Here is a 19,359-nt window from a genome sequence, read left to right as displayed (position 1 = left end):
GGGTTGGCAAGATTCACCCCTTCCACTCAAGGATGTAGCCTGTGTTCATAGATGTTTCCAAGGAGTGAGGCTCAGCCACACCATTCAGTGAAGAACCCTGGACGGTGGGAAAACCTGATACCTTGTTTGCTTTCTGCTAAGATCTGGAAAGTTCTGGGGCTTTGTGCCTGAGACATTCCCCTCATTAGACCCAACCTTCCCACCCCCCTTCTCTACAAAGAGGGCGGCTTGAGGAGCATGGACAGAGGATGACCAAGGTGACACCAGTCTTCTGTCCCTTGTTTTGATCTTTCATGAGACAGTATGTTTTCCCTTGTTTGACTGACAGCAGACTTGTTTTTTCTGGCCTTTGTATCTTTTAAATTAATTTGCTGACCCCTACCTCCTGCTGGTGCTGTTGCTTTAACTGTGGGTTCTTTTCTTTTTTTTTTTTTTTTTAGGATTGATAACCATATTACTAAGTTTTTATTAGATAGTTGAACAGAATTATTTGCAGTCTTGTTTTTTATTAAAAAAATTTAAAACAAGAAAGAGATTAATATAAAAGAGGACATAACAACACAGGTCAGAACAGAACAATTTAAGCAACATAGTGTTTCACCACAAAATAACCCAACATAACAGTAGTTACCATAGTGTCTCTTCCCTTGAAATATTTGAGTAAAACTTTGTATATTATAGCATCAAACATATCAAGACAGTGTAAAACCATTCAAGAGAATGAAAGTATTACAGGGTATTTAGAACCAACTAACAGAAAATGAACAATGGTTTCTATATTATTTCCTTGTCTATAAAAGATTTTTGTTTATACTATCACATATAATAAAATCCAATAAGATACAACATGATAAACCGATGGAGACAGAAGAACAAAAGCTTGATGGGACTTCAAAACAAGATGATATTAAATCAGCACTAGCTATTATGATGTCTTGTTTTCTTCAGAATAGCTTTTCATATCATCCCGGACAATAAAATCAAACAACTCAGAATAAAACCATTCCAACTAATGAATGAAAACATTATAAGGCTTCAAAGCAATATAATGGGGAATCATGATTACCACATCCTTTTATGTATTCTTACCATTTCTTACACTAGGGAAACTATTCGGTATTTATACATGTGAGTTTGTTTTATTTTGCTTATGAGTATGGTATCAAGCTGTGCCCATTCATTTATAAATATCTCAATGTGATCCTTCTTTATAGCTTAGTAGTGGGTTCGTTTCTTAAGCAAATAGAAGTCACTCTTCCAATCCAAGCCCAGGTCTCCACTGAACTGGTGGTGGTACCGTGCAGTACCAAGCAGAGGACTCTTTTCTGTCATCGACAACCATTGTCTTCATGAGTTTAATGTGCTGTAACCAAATGCCATGGGCTAGCTGGCTTGTACAAAACAAAAGTTTCTCACAGTTGCAGAGCCTGGAGACCCAAGATCAAGGTATGATTTTTATTAGAATGCCAGGGTCATGTCTCATGGTGACAAAAAAAAAAAAAAAAGAAACTGCAGACAGGAGCATTAGGATATAAATAAGTTTATTTGAAAGATATAAAGGCAAAAAATAAAAGATATAAACATATAAACACAAAGAATTTCTGCTAGCTAGGAGAGGTTCTGAGTAGGATGCCTGGGATCTTTTAAGGGAGGCAAAAAGGAGCTCAAACTGTTGTGTAACCAATAAAATTTATATCGTGTAGAAAGCTGTATAGTTTTAGGGTATGAGCTATGTAGTGCTCACACAATGTCCATCCAGGGTCTGTGTGTCCTGGAGCCAGTGGCATCCTGATCATGCCCTTGGGAGAGCCCAGACAGCCTGAGGACACCTGGAAGATGTTCCTGTAAGATTCTTAGTCCATCATCCATTATAATAATTCATGATTTGACTACTATTGATACTATTAAGAACAAAACTTAATATTAAGTTCTCATGGCTTAGAGCAATAACCACATAAAGTTCTCTAAAAGGTTAAATTTTCTAGTAAAATAAAACAATCACCTAACAGTTTTCATCTATCTCAGGTACAGAAGGGTAAATGGGATAAATTTATATTGGAAACCACAGCAAAAATATACAAAGGCAGCACTGTTTGACCCTAAAAGTAAGTGCTCTCCATAGTGTCCTCCAGCACAAACTGTGCTAGGCATGTCCTTGTGCTGATTGGCTAATCAACATCAGCTCTGATGTCCATTGGTTAATACTACAGGTAAGTAATTAGTGATGTTCCTGTACCAGCAATATGAATGCAAAAGATGAAAAAAGATATGGTCTCTTAGGAGATCACAGTTAATTAAAGGAGCAAACAGATGCGTAGATAATTTCTACTCAGTGCCCTACATTCTGTAATACACACATGAACAGATGCTGGGGGAGAGAGAAGGCTACAGAAAATATGGAAATCTTTGCTTTAAAACTCTTCAGGGCAGATGTCATGTGACTGAGTAATAAATAACCAGTCAGAGAAGGCCAGGGGGTAATCACGTAAAGGACTCAGCACGTTCAGAGATCTGCAGGTGTCAAAAATCCCGTGAGGGATTTTTCTTAGCATCACGGAGGAACCGGAAGTCATTCTATCAAAAAGGGGAGGGAACCAGGAAGTTGATGGGGTAGAGTACCAATTCTTTTTTTAACATCTTTTTATTTTTATTAGTGCATGTTTGCTGTACATGCTTGTATTCCTTGTGGAGAGCTGGTCCACGGACGTAACACAGCTTCATTCTTTTTTTCATCCCTTCCCCCACTTCCTCCATCTCTTGATTCCTGTTGTAGTCAGGGGTTGTGAGGAGTACAATTAAAATCAGGATGGAGTTTATAATATTATTTTATGATGGTCACCCAGAGTTAACACATGAAAATGCAGGAAGTCTATCCACAACATCAAAGACACAGAATATTCAACTAAGGGCCTAGATCCCACAGCAATGTCCCGTATGAGTCCAGATGAAGACCCAGAGCTCATGACAGTGCCTCCCACAAGTGCACCTGGAGGTCTAGAGCCCACAAGAAGGACTCATGCCAGTCTCTTTTACAGACCCATGATGAGAAGGCCCAAAGATCAGTAGTGGAAACCAGAAAGTCCATGCTAGCGGGGTGAAGGAGCCGTGCCGGTAGGTTGAGGGTTCCATGCTGGAACCGAGAAGTCACACTCAAAATAAGAACTAGCACTGCCCTGAAAAGTACCACAACCATCCTCAGCCACATGGAGGCTCCGAGCTCCTCCAATGACAAGCATAGTACATGCCAGGAAGCCAGCGTGATGAGTTCATCCTGGAGACCAAGTGGCACGCGTCTTCCTCTCCAGAACCAGGAAGCAATGCTTAATGTGAGGACCAGAGCTTCTCCATGAGAACCAACCAGTGGTTCAAACAGCAACACGTAGAAGAACTCACAATGCCTCAACGCCTCAGTGCCTAGCTTCTCCTTCTCCACGTCTCAATTTATGCTGGCAGCTTTCCTCAGGTGGAACATCTAGGCTCAGCACCGTGTTGATTTAATTCCGTGGGCCTTAAGTTGACCACCAGTTTTTAATCTATAACAACACTCTTCCCATCTGAGAAGGATCTATCTCCCCACTTCCTGTTGTCTGTCTTTGATTTTCTCTCTATGTGTACTTTAGGTTTCCCAAATATAACAGGATAAAATGGCTGGAGTGGGAGGAGTTTGGTACCTGAAGGAATCATCATGCAGCTCTTGAAGTTTTACTGGAAACAAAATTCAGAAACTTGAGTGAAGGTGTGGAAGCCTGCCAGGATGGCTCTCCTTGTAAGAAAAGCATCTGTCTCCATGTTGGCTAAACCTGGCCCTGTCTCCACGTATTAATACGTACAGAGCTGGCTGGGGTATTTCTCTACCCGCTCCATTAGCTTTTAAGTGCTACAGATGGGTCCAGCCCAGGTGCTGATGCGTAGTCTGTAAAGCAATGCTACAATCAGCGATGCTTGATCTACAGCTCCAAACTCACGTGTGTGGAGCTAGGCCGAGTGACACTGGCCAGCACTGTCTGCTGGGATTGAGGCTGGAGAAAGAGGCCACGAGATCTCAGGGCAAGAGCAGCACACATTGGAGCCCGAGCACACACGAGATACTGCCTCCGTCTGGATATGCAGGTTACTTTCTGCATTTCTCTCTCTCTGTCTATCTCTCACCCCGTATTGCAGAGGCAGTTTCACACTATCTACCCAGCCCAGCTCACAAGATTCACGTTCGTCCTGCCTTTCTCTCAATCACTCATCCCTGAACCACTCCCCTCTTCATGAATTAATAAACCCAAGCTGGGCCTTAGGTCAAGACCTTTGTTCCCTTGAGCCACCATACTAGCTGGGCTTAGGACCTCCTTGGCTCCCTACAACTACAAATACATCTTAGTGTCTTTATTCTCACTGTGGATTATACTGCAAGTGGTGGATTGGAATTACTTATTGGAATTCCAGTCACTTTTCCCTGGGATCACAAATGTGGATTCCTCAGGATCACGACGAGATCCAGAAGATGTGAAGGCAGTTGCTTCAGGGAACAAAGGATAAGGAACAGATCCAGAAGGCGTTGCAACAGTAGGACCTGAGGTCATAAGTATCCCAGTGAAAATGGGATTGAGTGGAGGAGGATTTCAATTTCCTGTCCCCACAGCACAGTAAATAGTGACCGCGCTAATTAAGGAAAGCTGAAGAAGGAATACGTTTGCAAGGGAGATGAGGACGCCCTGTACTGAGAAGAGATCACGAGCTCAGGTTTGCAGAACTCTACAAATCTGTGTGGCTCCTGTGCAGGCAGCAGTTGGGGTTCGGTCAAGGGCTCAGGATGGATGTGCCCAGCGGTCTGCTCTAGGCAGACCAAGGCAGCAGTCAGAGCCGTCATTGTGAATTATATGATGCGCTATTTATAAAATATCCTTCCTACCTTCAATTGCCAGATGGCATGGGAGTGGCAGTGCGGAATTTAGAAGAATGTTACTGTTTAAGGTATTAATTATCCAACTTTGAAGGCTAAAAGGATCCACCAGGGCGCTGGCTCGCAGCTGGGCTTTCCAGGTCCTGCGTCTCAGAGGCTGGCATGATTAATCCATGGCTCAGATGATGACGATGCAGGTGGTGATCACCAGCGGTGACCTCAGTGCGTGGGCTGGAAGACGGAGTCAGTAAAAGAACTGAAAGGGGCAAAGGGAAGAGGAGCCCTTGAAGATGTGGCCCTAACCTTTAAGTTGTGCAGTGGAGGATGGGATTTAAAATGAACGTGAGTATTCATGGGGTTCATTCAGAATCTCTGTCTTCCCCAGGGACCATTTGGATTTCGGCTTATTCACAGACAAAGTTTCATTCAAACCCTTCTTGGGTCCTCTCCTGCCCACCTGTCCTTCTCAGCCTACACCTGGTCCCTTAAGATTCACAGCTTAACCACTGGGCTGGACCAATCATGAGCGTACCTTTGCATACTGCAAGCCACTCTCTAGCTTCTTCCTCAAGATCACAGTCAGGCCTAGACACCGGAGAAAGGCAGGGCTCAACAGAAACTACATACCCAGATTTCCTAGAGAATGCAAGGTTCTTCCTGAGGATACCCTTGACCAACAGTGACCTGGCATCTTTGCAGTCTGTATGCATCGGTACCAGCATAGCCTGGGTGCTAACGAGGAGCAGGTGACCTTCCATGGGGAGCCACCCAGCCTGGCACAGGCCACTCCACTGGTGAAGTCTCCTCTGTGTCCATGAGGATCAGGACCCAGCCTGGCTTCCAAGGCAGCACTCCCATGGGAAAGGCTTGTTTTCTCTTTTTCACATTAATCCTTGTTAGCAGCTTCTGCAGCGCTGTATATGATGTCCTGTGAGCTTCTTTAATGTTCCAAAAAGAACTTATGTGTGTGTGTCTCCAAACCACACAGCATCACCATTTCTAACCTCTGTACATCAGATGTGTGAAGTCAGCCTTCCCAGACCTGGAATGAAGATATCAGCAGGGGCTGGGTCCTTCCTCGTCTGTACGGTTCGTCTCTCCAATGTCCCCCTTGTCTCCTTACAAAATGACACTCCTGAGTATCCTTAAGGTCCTCTCTGGTAACCCAGGACACTCTTCCTATCCTAGAATCCTCAAAGAAAGCTTTCTGTTTGCCACAGTGCAGGATACTCTTTTGGAATTCTAATGTGAACCTCCTTAGGGGCCACTGTCCAGCTTCCATGGACACCTCCATCAGTGTGTCCAAGACTGACCTCTTCATCGACATGGCTTGTGTAACCCTCTTGGCTTATGCTGTTTTGCAAATGACTGAAGCCCTCACTCTGTGGTCACCGAGCACTGTGTGCCTGGTCTGAAATGATACCTGTAAGGCTGTTCTCACTCTGTCCCTGCACACAGGGAGAGGGAGTTCCTGTCCCTCTGGAGCCAGGCGTGCTCCTGTGACCTGTGCAGCCGACAGGACAGGAGATGAAATGAGCCACTTCACTGGGAGCTTGAAGCACTGACCTGAGATTGCTCTGCGGCTGTGTTATGGCTTGTGTCTCAATGGCCTCCCAAAGCCTCACAGGGTCTTTGCAAAGGTGGCTGGATCCAGAGTGTGTGATTCATTCATGGTGCAATGCTCGGATTAAGGATGGGTGATTACTAACTAAATCAGCCCTCTGATTGGATTGGCACAGCCCTAATCCCAGCAGACTGGATACAATATCAGGGACAGAAAGGCTTATCTTTCCCCTTCACTTGCTGGCTTTTGCTGTTTTCTGCTGTCAAGAACTGTCCCTCCTCTGAGATGCCCCTCCGCCAAGTCATCCTGCCCTGGAGCCAGCCGATTATGGACTGAAACCTCCGTAAACTGTGAGCTAGATAAACCTTTCCTCTTTAACTTGGGTATTGGGTATTTTGTCTCAGCAAGCAGAGAAAAGTAATTAAGACAGGCTGTGTCCCTCTGTGACTCTGAGAAGCAGTTCTCATGCAGTGGCTTTCATCAGCCTGAAGCCATCTGCCTGGATACCTACATACAAAAATGAAAAGCTGAGGTCCCGTAGAGCATACCGTGGTATGAAAGCTGTGTGAGAAGCAAAATCGGATTGCTTAAGTCTCTGGAATCTGTCACCATCATAGTATCTACGCTGCCTAATACAAACTCTCTCTACAAATGAGTCAGGTTTTCTTTATGTCATTTTGTAGGGCTGTTTCATATTGTTTTGCTTTGCTTTGCTTTGCTTTGAGATAGAATCTTACTATGTACTCCAGTCTGGTCTTGAACTCACTATACAGCCTAGGATGGCCTTGCAGGCATCCTCCTGCCTCAGCCTCCTGAGTGCTAGGATTACAGGCACACACCATCACACCTGGCTAGATGACTCAATTTTAAAAACCTGAACAGAATTTCCCATGCAGTCCCATTAAATTTTGCCTGTCCTGTGGTGATTAATCTTCAAGGCTTTTACATCATTCTGTCACACTATATACGATGAGTACTTTATCATTTCAAAATTTGATGAATATTTTCTGTTTTTGTCAACATTACTGGTTCAAAAAAATGTTTATTAGCACCAAGTTCAATGTGCTAACTGATAAGATGCCACTTCAAAACTCTCCCAAGATTAACATCCATCCAAGAATAAGATTCTCATCACATAGTACATAGGCATCACTATGATTCTCCATCTTTGCCACAAGCCATTGAGTCTCCAAAGTACTTAGTCAGGTTTGGCAGAGTACCCCATTATCACTTTAAAAATCATTTAGCCCGGCAATTTTTCTCTTTAGGAATACAGGCCGGCTCACAGAGATCAATACATTCTTTATCCTAAGTGCTCCTAGATCATCTAATTAAATAATCATTCTAAAATTACCTAGGGTTCTGTGACTACTCTGCACTCTCTGAAGTGATCTGGAACAGGTATTATTAGGCCACTTCTTGAGACGTGAGATAGCAGAAAGAAATTACATTTCACTGCGGTTCTCACAGATGGTTTCAGTTAAATGCAAAAATTCCGAGCAGAGGCAATAGCACTGGACTGTCCACTGTGCAGTTTGCTTCTTTCACACAGCCTTGCAGGATTCAGACACACCAGTGTACCTGGGTGTGGTGGTGCCTGCCTGTAATCACAGTACTTGGGAGACTGAGGCAGGAGGATTGCCACAGATTTGAGGTTACAGTACATAGTGAACTACATAATGAGACCCTGTCTTGAAAAAAAAGTAGAGAAAGAACTAACACACCGGTACTCACATAATAAGTCATCTTCAAGGAGAGGAGAAGGAGAGATCCATGCAGAATACTTTTTTTAATTAGTACATGTTTCTAGTGCGTAATGATTGCATTCCTTGTGTGGAGTTTGTCCATGTACATAGCATACCTGGACTCTTTTTTTTTCCCACCCTATCCTCTTTCTCCATCTCTTGGTTGGTCCCCTTGCCTTTTACAAAAGATCTATCTACATATTTCCTATTATCTATTTTTTATTTTGGTCTTTATTTATGCTTTGGATTTCTCATATAAAAGAAACCATGTGATAGTTAAGTTTATGTGTGTCTGATCTATTTCACTTACCATGGTGGTCTTAAGGGACATGCATTATCCTACAAATGTCTGAAGTTGATCTTTGCTTATGGCATTGGGTCCCTTCTAATCTTTCTATATAACAGAGATTCGATAAAGGGAGTTGCTTTAGCAGACTCTGAGGAGGCAGAGTTGTACAGTGGTTGGGTTCAGTGGGCGGTAAGATCCAAGTACCAAGATTTAAATTCTGTCTTTATCACTCACAAGCTCGAATTTGGACAAATTGTTCAACCTCTAATCCTTAGTGTTCTTGTCTGTAAAATGGGATGATACTAGAGCTAAACTCCCAGTGGTGTGGATGATTAAAGGAAGTTTTCCAGATGAATTGCACAAAATAAACTAAATGGTCAATATATATGTTTAGTACTATGTAAGATTTCTCTTTGTTTTGCTGGGTATAGAGACAGATAATCAATGAATTAATTGTCTGCTCAATACTACATAAAAAAGGATACTTATTTCTTACAAAGTGCCATTCAAGGTAAGTACTGTAAAATAAGGAAGGGTTAAGTGCATTCCAGATGTTGTATAGAGCTGGGGGAGACTTACATGCAAATTTCTTTCAAATGAAGGGGGTCTCCTGGGCTCGTGGCTCTCCCTGACAGATGGCCTTGCTTCCACGTGACTTAGGCTTCAAACACTAGACATTGTGATTACTTTTTTACTGTCACCTGGCTATCGTAACTGCCAGGTGATAAAGATCAGCAAGCAGGTCGGGAAAATCCAGGCCCCCCACTGCTTCTTTTGGCTTGCTTTCTCCTAGGAATCCACACTGTCAATTTTAAGGACATATTCAAGATTCCAAAAGGAAGCTGGACCTTCCAGGTCACCAACTCATGATATTTTGATGTTACTTTCAGAGTACCTGCTAAGAAAACGCTTTAGAATTTTGCCACAGAAGCACAAGACTGTTATTCCTGATATTTGTGGGCCTATTTAAATTTCCATAAAATATTTATGTTCATCTAAAAGGATGAGGCATGATAATTGAATTTATTTTTATTTTATTGATCAGCTAATCAAAATAAAGCCCTCTTATGTGTACTGATGACACAGCCAATCACTACTTTCATTTAGTTCGCTAACTTTACTCAGGCGATTTTTTGTAAGACTGACGGTGAGGCGGGGTTCTTCTGACCTGGCCTCCATCTCCCTCTTGTAGTGTCCTGCATGGGCTATCTGTGCTCCCCTAGCGGGAGGATGCTGAGACAAAGCACAACGGATACCTGAGTCTCAGCTCTGTCACCTTCGTGCTTCATTTCTGAAGTGCATTCCTCCAGAAATCTCAGGTAGCTCTGCCCTTCCTAAAGTACCAGCCAGGCCCTTTGGGTCGCCCCTTGCCTCCTCGCCCTAAATTGCACAAGAAACCACAGCGCTGCAGCATCTGGTGAGGCGAGGCGGTGCTTCAGGGCAGCTGCAGTATGGATGGGGTCCCGTGCAGAAGAAAACGTGTGACCCCCTTGCTCGGAATGCAGGGGGAGCAAGACCATTGAAAGGATAACAGAAAAAGCATCCTCCATCCTGCTGCTCTCTCTCACCCCTCCTCATGGTGCTTTTGTTTTTAATTTGCCCTTTGAAGTTATCTTTCAGTGAAGAAAGATTAAAATTTTAAATGATTAGTTGGAATGTTACATTCATCCTTATGTGGGGCAGTGCCGATTTTAAATGACATGGCCAAGGTAATTAAGCCATTTGGATCATGAAATTGCATGTCCTGTCTCGTTCCTTGCATCATTGCAGGCGCTTTGCTTTTCTAAGAGCAGTGGCATCGATGCTCAAAACCTGCCCAACCATCTTTGCTTCCTGTCTCCATGCACTGGCATTACCACCACTCTCCATCTTGCCAGAGCAGAAGGAAGACCCTCAGGGAGAACACTCCGCACGCTGCCCCCTCCGATGCCTGCGGGACCACCACAGTCACCCAGTACCATACAGGGAGCAGCAGAGGTTGCTCGAGTCCCTTGTCCATAGCCTTCTCTCAAGTTCAAAGAGAAGATGATGGAGAATGGGAAGGTGCTGGCACCAGAGAGCTAAGCCAAGTGAGAGGCCTTCTCAGTCTGTACGTCACATGCCCAGGGAGGCATCACAGACCCTGGCAGGTGTGTGTTGAGTGGCTGTTCTTGTGGGTCACCTTGACCACCACAGTTAGGCTGAAAATGGAGCAGGAAAGGAGAACCACAACACCTACACTTTTACTTACTTTTTTCTTGTTGCTGAGACAAAATCCCCAATGCCCAAAGTTAAAGGTTTACATAGTTAGCTCAGAGATTAGGGTGGTGCCAAACCAATCAGTGGGCTGATTCAGGGGTCACTTACCCTTAATCCCAGCACCCTTAATCCCAGAATTGTGCATGAATCAGTCACACACTCTAGATCCAGCCTCCTCTGAGAAAGCCCCACCTATGACCACATGAGGCTTTGGGGGATATCTAGACACAAACCATAGCACCTCTCCTATTGGATCAGTGTCTTTGGGTCACAATCACCTTACATCAGGGGCTCCTCTGTAGTGCTGTGATTCACTATCTTGTACCATGGGGATGGAACAAGAGCCTGAGTTAAAAAGCTTCACAACATCCTACTCATGGAGTATGCAAAAGGTTAATGTGGATCAGAAACAAATGTGGGAGATGGACTTCAATAGTTCACAGGATTTAAAAAATAATTTTTTTGCCAACAGTGACTTAAGTGCCTAAAATAACAATACCTCAACTTTACCTACTTACAAACTCCCTGGGTAACCTACTGAATTATATTTTAAGAAGCTCCTGGGTAGAGTTGGCTAGCAAGATGCCCATTATTGCATTGAACATACACATATTAAAATATTCATTGTTTATCTGAAGGTTAAATTGGACATCATAAATTTCTACAAGCTACATCTGGCACATCTAATGATTCCAGAGCAGGTGAGTGGCTTATCATCAGCTAAGTTTTTCTGAAATGGGACAGTTTACAACTTCCTGCAATCTTTTAATTCACAGAGGTGAGATTTTTTCAGCACTGCCCCCTGAGAGGCGTGGATCTGAAAGGCATCAATGACAAAATCACAGTGTCTCCCTACTGGACGGTATTGCTCCCTAAAATACTTCTTTTCCTTCTGTGAGTCCTGCTGCTTTCTCTCCTCCTTCCCTGGCTGCATCTCCTAAGATGTAGGCAGGGATTGATCCTAGTTTTATGGGACACATAAGCCCTGCAAAAAATCAGGGGGCCTTTATGAAAAATAGCAGCCAATTATACTCACAAAAGTATTACATAGCATGAATAAGGAATTTGCCACCAATGACAAATTTCAAGAAGCTTATCATTTAAAAACCCTCACCTGTGGTACTATGTTTTTCATTTGGGGGGCTGTGTGCTTCTTAACCACTTCTTCATTTCCTACAGAGATAATACAGTAATTGGTCTCCTCTAGCTTGATGAAGAGAAGTTGCTTTCTACTTTTGATAGTGCAGAAGAATTTCTCTCTTTCACAAACACTAAATGGGAAAGATATGCATATTTTTAGGATTGCTGGCAAATTCAGACTTCATTCAAATGTCTTACATGTGAGCTGTCAGACTTGGAAGAGCTCCCCAGACTTCTCTGTGTATTTTAAACTCAGCTTCCCTGCTGCAGCCCTGGGCGGCCTGGGTCACAGATGCGTCTTAACTTCCAGCTGTCCATTCCCAGATCTGCTTCCTAAGGGCTTGAGAAACATAGCAGGCAGGAAGTCCCTGCACCAGTTCCTGCTTCTGTACCAACACAAACCTTCCCCTGATGGCTAATTTCATATGTCAATGTGTATGTCACAGGGCCCAGCTGATTGGGCCAATCATATTTTAGATATCTCTGTAAGGACATTTTTGGATGAGATTTGCATTTGTTGGTGATCTTTGGTAGACTGCCTTCCATAATGAGGGTGGGTCGCATCCAATCAGTCGAAGACCTTAACTGACTTCTCCTAGCAAGAAAACATTCTGCCAGCAGATGACTGTTGGCTTCTACTGCAGACTTCCCTGGGTCACCAGCCTGCTGGCCCACCCTGTAGAATCTGGACTAAGCCTCTACAATCATATGAAACAATTTTCTAAAACAGATCCCCCACTCTACCCCTCTGGCTGCATCTCTGGAAAACTCTGTCTGACCTTCCATTTAACTCTCCCTTGGTCGGGTCCCCAAAATCTTCCCATCCACTGCAGCTCCCCAGAATGTAGGCAAGTATAACAGAACAGGTGATTTGTTTGTAATAAAAAAATCTCATAAAAGATTTACAAATGCATGGGGACACATCACTGAGGTCCCTGCTGCATCCTGGAAGAGACTGTACCAGCGAGAGCCTCTCCGTGTGCCTAGGTTAACTCCTTGTCCATCTCCTCTCTGGTCCCAACTCAGAGCCAGAGCACTGCTTCCTGCTCAGTCAGGCACTGTGTAATCTGAGTGTCGAATGTCCTCCTTGTCACCAGCTGAGACCTCCCGCCAGCCTTGCTCCTCCATGCTGCTCCAACGTGCTCTCCCCTGCCTTCTGGTTCATTCTGTCAGCACTGAGACTTGGATGGGTTCTCACTAAAACTGAACTTTTCATTGTTTATTTTCTTGGCAGGCCCCTCCCCATATCTCTGCTTTCCTTCTTAATGAAATTCCTAGCAAGTCATGTATGCTTCTTCCAAAGTCCCTTAGACCCATTCCACCAGGTTAGTAAAGAGAGAATGGAGAACCTCAGGGTCCCAGAGCCCTGGAGCCCCTCGGTCCCAGCCCTAGACAGCAGTTTACTTCCTTACTGAATGAGAGAAAATAAGCTTCTGTTTTTAAAGCCCAGTCATTCATCTGGGTTTTCTGCTTTACGGTGTGTGTATGTGTAGCTGATTTTCAGGGATCCCTGGGATGTGGCAATGAGGGTAAATTCTGCCCCATGACTCACTCTAAAGGGTCTTAGCTACCTCAGATACTTAAAATTAACTCTTCTGTCTGGGCTTTCCTGGGACTTTAGAGTACAGTATTCATTTTCTAAGACCATAGTAACAAAATGACTTAAAGACACATTTATTTTCTAAAAGTTCTAGAAGCCAAAGGTTCAAAATCAAGATGTGGAGGACTAGGGATGTAGCTGCAGCTCAGGAGTGGTATGTGGGTTACTCTGGGTTCAACACAAAGCACCACAAAGAAAAAAGAAAAAAAAGGGGACAAAACCAAGGCATGGTAAGGATGGTTTCTCCTGAGGCGTACAGGAAGAAGCCTGAGCCTTGCCAGTCCTGCAGGTGGTCACTGTTCTGTAGGAGCTGACAGTGTTCCCCAAATGTAAATACCGAAAATTGATTGCCAATGTAATAGCATTAAAAGGTGGGGCTTTTAGGATGTGATTAAATCATGTGGCAAAGCCTTGGTAGATAGATTAGGGCCCTTACAAAGGTCTTGAGGGGGTGCTTTTGCTTTTTTCTGCTCCGTCACAGTGTGAAGACACAGTGGTCAGCCCCTCACTGGCAGCCATGTTCAAGGCGCCATCTTGGAAATAGAGACTGAGCCCACACTAGGCCTTGAACGTGCCAATTTGCCTTGATCTTGGACTTCTAGGGTCCACACCTTTGAGAAGTAAATTTCTACTGGTTATCAGTCACTGAGCCGGTGGTTTTGGTACAGCATCACATCACCGTCTTGCTGTGTCCTCACGTGGTCTGCGTGTGCACATTCCTGGTGTCTCTGTGTGTCCAAATCTCTTCTTACAAGAATGTCTTTCACATTAGATCAAGCCCCAACCCTACAGTCTCATTTTAACTGAATCACTTTCTTCAGGGCTTATCTCCAGACACAGCCTCAACTTGAGATCTGGCAGTTAAAGGCTCCAATATATGAATTTTAAGGGACGTAATTCATCACATGATAGGAAGTGATAAATTTAAACTCTAAACTAGAACTGTTTGTGTTCACGAGTTCTCAGAGAAGAGTCCATTTTTCAACCGTATCAAGGCCTGAATTGACATGTTTTCTGGTCGGTACCTTTGACAAGAGTTGTAAGTTTTCAGTGTTATCTGTGTGAGCCCAGCCATGTGAGGTTCCTAGCTTCTGCAAGAATCTCACTTCTGGCTGAGTGTGATGTTGCACACCTATAATCCCAGCACTCGGGAGGCTGAAGCAGGAGGACAGCCATAAGTTTCCGGCTAGCCTGAGTTCTATAAAGAGTTCAAAGCCAGCCTGAACTACAGAGCAAGACCCTGTCTCAAAAACTAAAAAATAAAAAACAAACAAACAAAAGCAATGTCAGTTACTTGTGACCCAGAACCTTTTTCTCCTTTCTCATTTCTGGGAAATCGCTTGCCCTGTCAGATTTTCTACTCCCTTTAAACTTTTGTGGCTTCTCTTTAAATTCTTGAGAGAAGACTTCTGAATTTTTTTATAGCACACTTCTGAGAGAATAATGTGAGATTCACAGGAAACTTATAAAGAATAGTATCATGCTTTCCTTTACTGATATCCTACATGGTCTTGTTACAACTGAGAAAACTAAGAAGCCAGCATCGATATATTATTGAGCGTTGAATTCTAGACTTTATTTAGATTCCACTAGTTTTTTCTAGAAACTTCCTTCTTCTCCTCCAGAATTCCAGTTTGGTCATCAGCTCTCCGTAGCCTCCTGAGTCCGCGGTAGTTTCTTGGTTTCTCCTTCTTTTCACCCACCTGGATGACCCAAGAAGCACGAGGCAGGTATTTTATAGAATGTCCCCACTGGGATGTGTGTAGATATCTGTGATCGTGTCTTTTTAGTGGGAAATGAACCAAAGGGGCCTTGTGCATATGAGGCAAGTGCTCTATCACTGAGCTACATCCTCAGCCATTTTTAAATTTTATTTTGAGGCAAGGTCTCATTGCATGGCTGGGGTTGGCCTTGAACTTATGATCCTCCTGCGCTGTCTCCAGAGTAACTGAGGTCATGTATGAATTGTAAGGGTGCCTCTCGCGTCTACCTCATCATACAGAGGTATGTGTGGCAGGAGACCCTCAGCATGGGACTGGTGGAGGAAGCCCGGCCTCCCTTCCAAGAGCCACCTATGCACTGCTTAAGCTGGCCAGAGATGGTTTTGCTCACTTCATTCAAGGAGCCCTGTGACTCACTCACGACCAGTGATGTATCACCCCGTCACTCTTCCCACAATCCCTGCACCACGCTCTTTTCTGGCAACACCAAATTTATCATATTCCTAACATTAAAATTCCTGCCAACTTCCTCCGGGGTTCCCCCCCCCCACATGATTTCCTGCACTTATCAAAAGCCAGTACTGAGACCAAGGGGAGTTATCGTTTGCCAGTGTCACTTTCTGCTCAATTTTCTGTTTGTCCTGAGGCGGGGGTCAGAACAAGGGGACTGCTGTGGGAAGGCAAGGGCAGAAGGGGTCCCCTCAGAGCTCTGTGTCTCACACAAGGAGCCCCGGAGGGGGCTCCCAGGCCAACCCCAAAAGGAGGAAGGTGTGGGAGGGCTCTCAGGGCTCCGGCCAGGGGAGGGCTGTCCCAGCCGGGCCCTGAGGACACAATGTAACTGTTTTGGCAGGCAGGGGAGCTGGGTCTCCCCATCAGGCCCAGCCCCGGGCATCATAGAAATGATGGGCGGAAGAAAACGGGTCTCTAACCACTGTCCTTTAAACAAAGAGGAACCACCGGTCTTAAACACCCACTCTGCCCCGCCCTTAGTTCCCAGCCTGTCTTATTTCATCCTCAAGATCCTAAAAGAAAAGCAGGGGACAATTTCCCAGCTTCACAATAAAGACATTCCCAAGAACTCATGCGCAGAGCGGTGTGTCCCGTCGGGGACTCGCTTCCACCCCACACTGCAGCTCGCATCCTCTTGGGGCGAGGAGGTAGGGCAGATGCGGGCTGGACCGGACAGTGGCCAGCGCGGGAACTCGAGCAGGCACTGGAAACCTCCCTCGCTGGGAGGGCAGACAACAGTCACATAAACGCGGCAAACCAGTGGAGAGGAGTCTGCGCATCTTTTCTGAACCAGGAACAAATGGTAAGATGTTGGTCTGTGCGGGCCACAGGTGTCTGCCAACTCTGCCATTTGTAGCACAAACACAGCTGTGGATAAACTGAGGCGAATGGAGGAGGCTCAGCCCCACACAGCTTCATGTCAACAGCCTGCTTTGTGCTCCACTGGGCCCACTGGCCTGGGTTTCCAACTCTCAAAGAAATGAGAGTCCAGATGATCTTTTCAATGAGTGATAAATGCAATGACTGTGATACAGCAGAACTAATGATGGATGCATTCGTGCTGGTGAGATGGCACCTGAGTGGGAAACAAGCCAGCTGTGCACACTGAGCAGGGGTGAATAGAGGGTAAGGAGACATTAGAAATAAGGAAAGACTGTGCAAAGGCCCTGGGGCAGATTCAAGCTCTGTGTTATTGTGCTTCAGGCAACAAGAATCTAAAATGGGTGCAGGGTAGAGAAACGGAGTGCAGAGGCAGGAGACAGGGTCTACATGGAATTCTTAGCTCAAAAGAAGCTGGCATGTGGTGGTAAGTGGAAGAAAGGCCCTTGGAGACCTTAAGGGCCACACTATAGTGTGGTTCCATTTAGGGTAGGGCTCCTGTGAAGCAGAGAAATCATAGGTGGCATTGACTGAGGGGAAGCCAGAGAGCTGAGGAAGACAGAGCAAGGGGTACGAGGGAGAGCAAGGGGTTACGAGGGAGACCAAGGAGAGAGGACACCTTGGATCTGTGTCCCTGTGCGAACACCGGGCAACAGCTGGGCGAGGTCTGCCTTCCGTGGGAGGACTGAGGATGGGGCTGCTGGGATGCACTGGGCAGAGGAGGATGATGCCACCGTGACAACCAACGGAAGGGAAAGTGGGGCTAAGAAAATAGAGGAGCACAGAGGGGCAGCCGTGTCTGGTGGATCAGGAAGTAAAGCCATGTGTCGGAGGAGGGAGGGTCCCCACCTGTGAGCTCGGGGACACATGGGGTCGGCCACCGCTGGTTCTGCACCGTCTCATCTTGGCGCCTTCTCACTCATCAGAAGGACGCAGCCCTGGTCCCGAGCCACTGAGGCACCATGCATGGCCTGCCTCGCCCCTCCCGGGCCCTCCATCCCGCCCGGGCCCCCTCTCCCCAGCCCGATCCCTTAGCCTCTTATTTGCTCCATGAAGGGCACCGTACCTGGCTTTCGAGTTAAGAACTAGCTGATCTATCCCCAGATCAAGGCAAGTGCGCAGACTACTTTATCTCCAGACTGAGAGGCCAACACCGTGGCAAGCACCCCGTTAGAGAACCCCTCGTCCATCTTCCCCGCTCCGCTGTCTGTTCCAGCTTAGCGCTGTGAGCCCCACGTCTTCCTCCGAACTCCATCCAGAATTTTCCCCTCCTCTCCTCCCGAAGGCTCGGGTCCATCTCTCCTCCCGCGTCACGGTGGAACAGCCACTGGGACACCCGGCGCTCCTCCTCCCGAGAAGCCTGCAGTCTTCCACCTTCCTCAGTGTCTCCGAGTGCCTTTGGAAAGCGTGCACATCGCTGCCTCCATGAGATGGAAATTTGCTGTGAATTATCCTCCGAGTCCTCACCTTCCAGAGCAAGGACCATACATGTGGGACTGCGTTCGTGGACATGGCTGCGCACCGATGCGTGGCAGCCTGCGGGTCAGTTTCAGGGTCACTGTGATCCAGTCGTTCAGCACTGCCCCGATAGAAACTTCCAGTTAAACATGTTCGGCTGAAACCAAAGAGAGCAAACAATGACCCCTCACCGCCCCCTAAGTACTCCAGAATGCTGCAGTAGCAACCGTGCCTTGGAGGCTATTTTGTCTATGGGGGAAATGCTGTGTAAGGGTGGGTTAAACGTGCATATCTTCCTGACACTGTGGAGTGGGCTGTGCAGGTAGCTTGAAATCAGCCACGGTGAGAGAATTTATAGCACAGCAATTGGCGGAGTCTGAAAACTCAGACTCCTTCTCCAGAGTCAATTGTCAAACACTTGCCAGTGTACTATGAATCATAAACTGAATTAATGGAAGCTTTCAGTAAACTGCCTCGATTTGTTCCTCTGGCTCTTCATGGGTACTCTCTAACCTAAGCACTCTGAGGATGGTACCTGTATTAGTCCACTTTCCCAAGTTATAACAAAATACCTGAGGCTGGTACTTCATAAAGGTAATAGGCTTATTTAGCTCACAATTTGGGGGGTATTTGTTTGTTTACTTGTTTTGAGACAAGGTCTTGCTACATAGTTCAGGCAAGCCTTGAACTTACTGTGGAGACCATGATGGTGTTGAATTCACACCAATTCTCCTGCCTCGGCCTCCCAAGGGCCAGGATTTCAGGCAGGCACCACTGTGCCCTGCTAGCACACAGCTTTTGAGGCTGCAACTCGAGTCCTGGCCCTTTTGCCTACAACACATCCTGGTGGGAGCAGACAGGTGAAGCAGAGACCACAGGTAAGGCAGGAAGCCAACAGAGAGGAACTTTTGTCTTTTTATAACAACCTTCTCAAGAGAACTAACTGACAGGTTCGGATCATGAGAATTATGCTAACTGCCTCCAAGGACAGTGAACAGTGCCTCCTGACTTAAGGACTTCACACCAAGCTCCACCTCATACAGGTACCTACCATCCTCTGACCCATGGGGCCAAAATTCCAACACGCAAATCCCTAGGGGCAGCCCATGTCCCGGGACCCAGTGGAGACCGCTTCCTGCCCCTCTGGGTCTCTCCACGTGCCCCTGCAATGCTCCTCCTCTCTTCCTACCTGGGGCGCACATGGCAGATCCCTGTCTGACCGCTGAGCCTTGGATCAGGTGCAGCTGTCTCTGAAACCCTTTTCTGACCTCCTCTAGTAGCTCAGCAGGACTGCCATGACAACGCACCCCACCTGGGGGGACAA

The sequence above is a fragment of the Cavia porcellus genome, unplaced genomic scaffold (assembly GCF_034190915.1).
Source record: "Cavia porcellus strain 051 isolate PalLab524CR breed Dunkin Hartley unplaced genomic scaffold, mCavPor4.1 scaffold_11, whole genome shotgun sequence".
Taxonomy (NCBI): domain Eukaryota; kingdom Metazoa; phylum Chordata; class Mammalia; order Rodentia; family Caviidae; genus Cavia; species Cavia porcellus.
The sequence above is the reverse complement of the archived record's forward strand: the minus strand, read 5'-3'. Positions refer to the sequence as shown.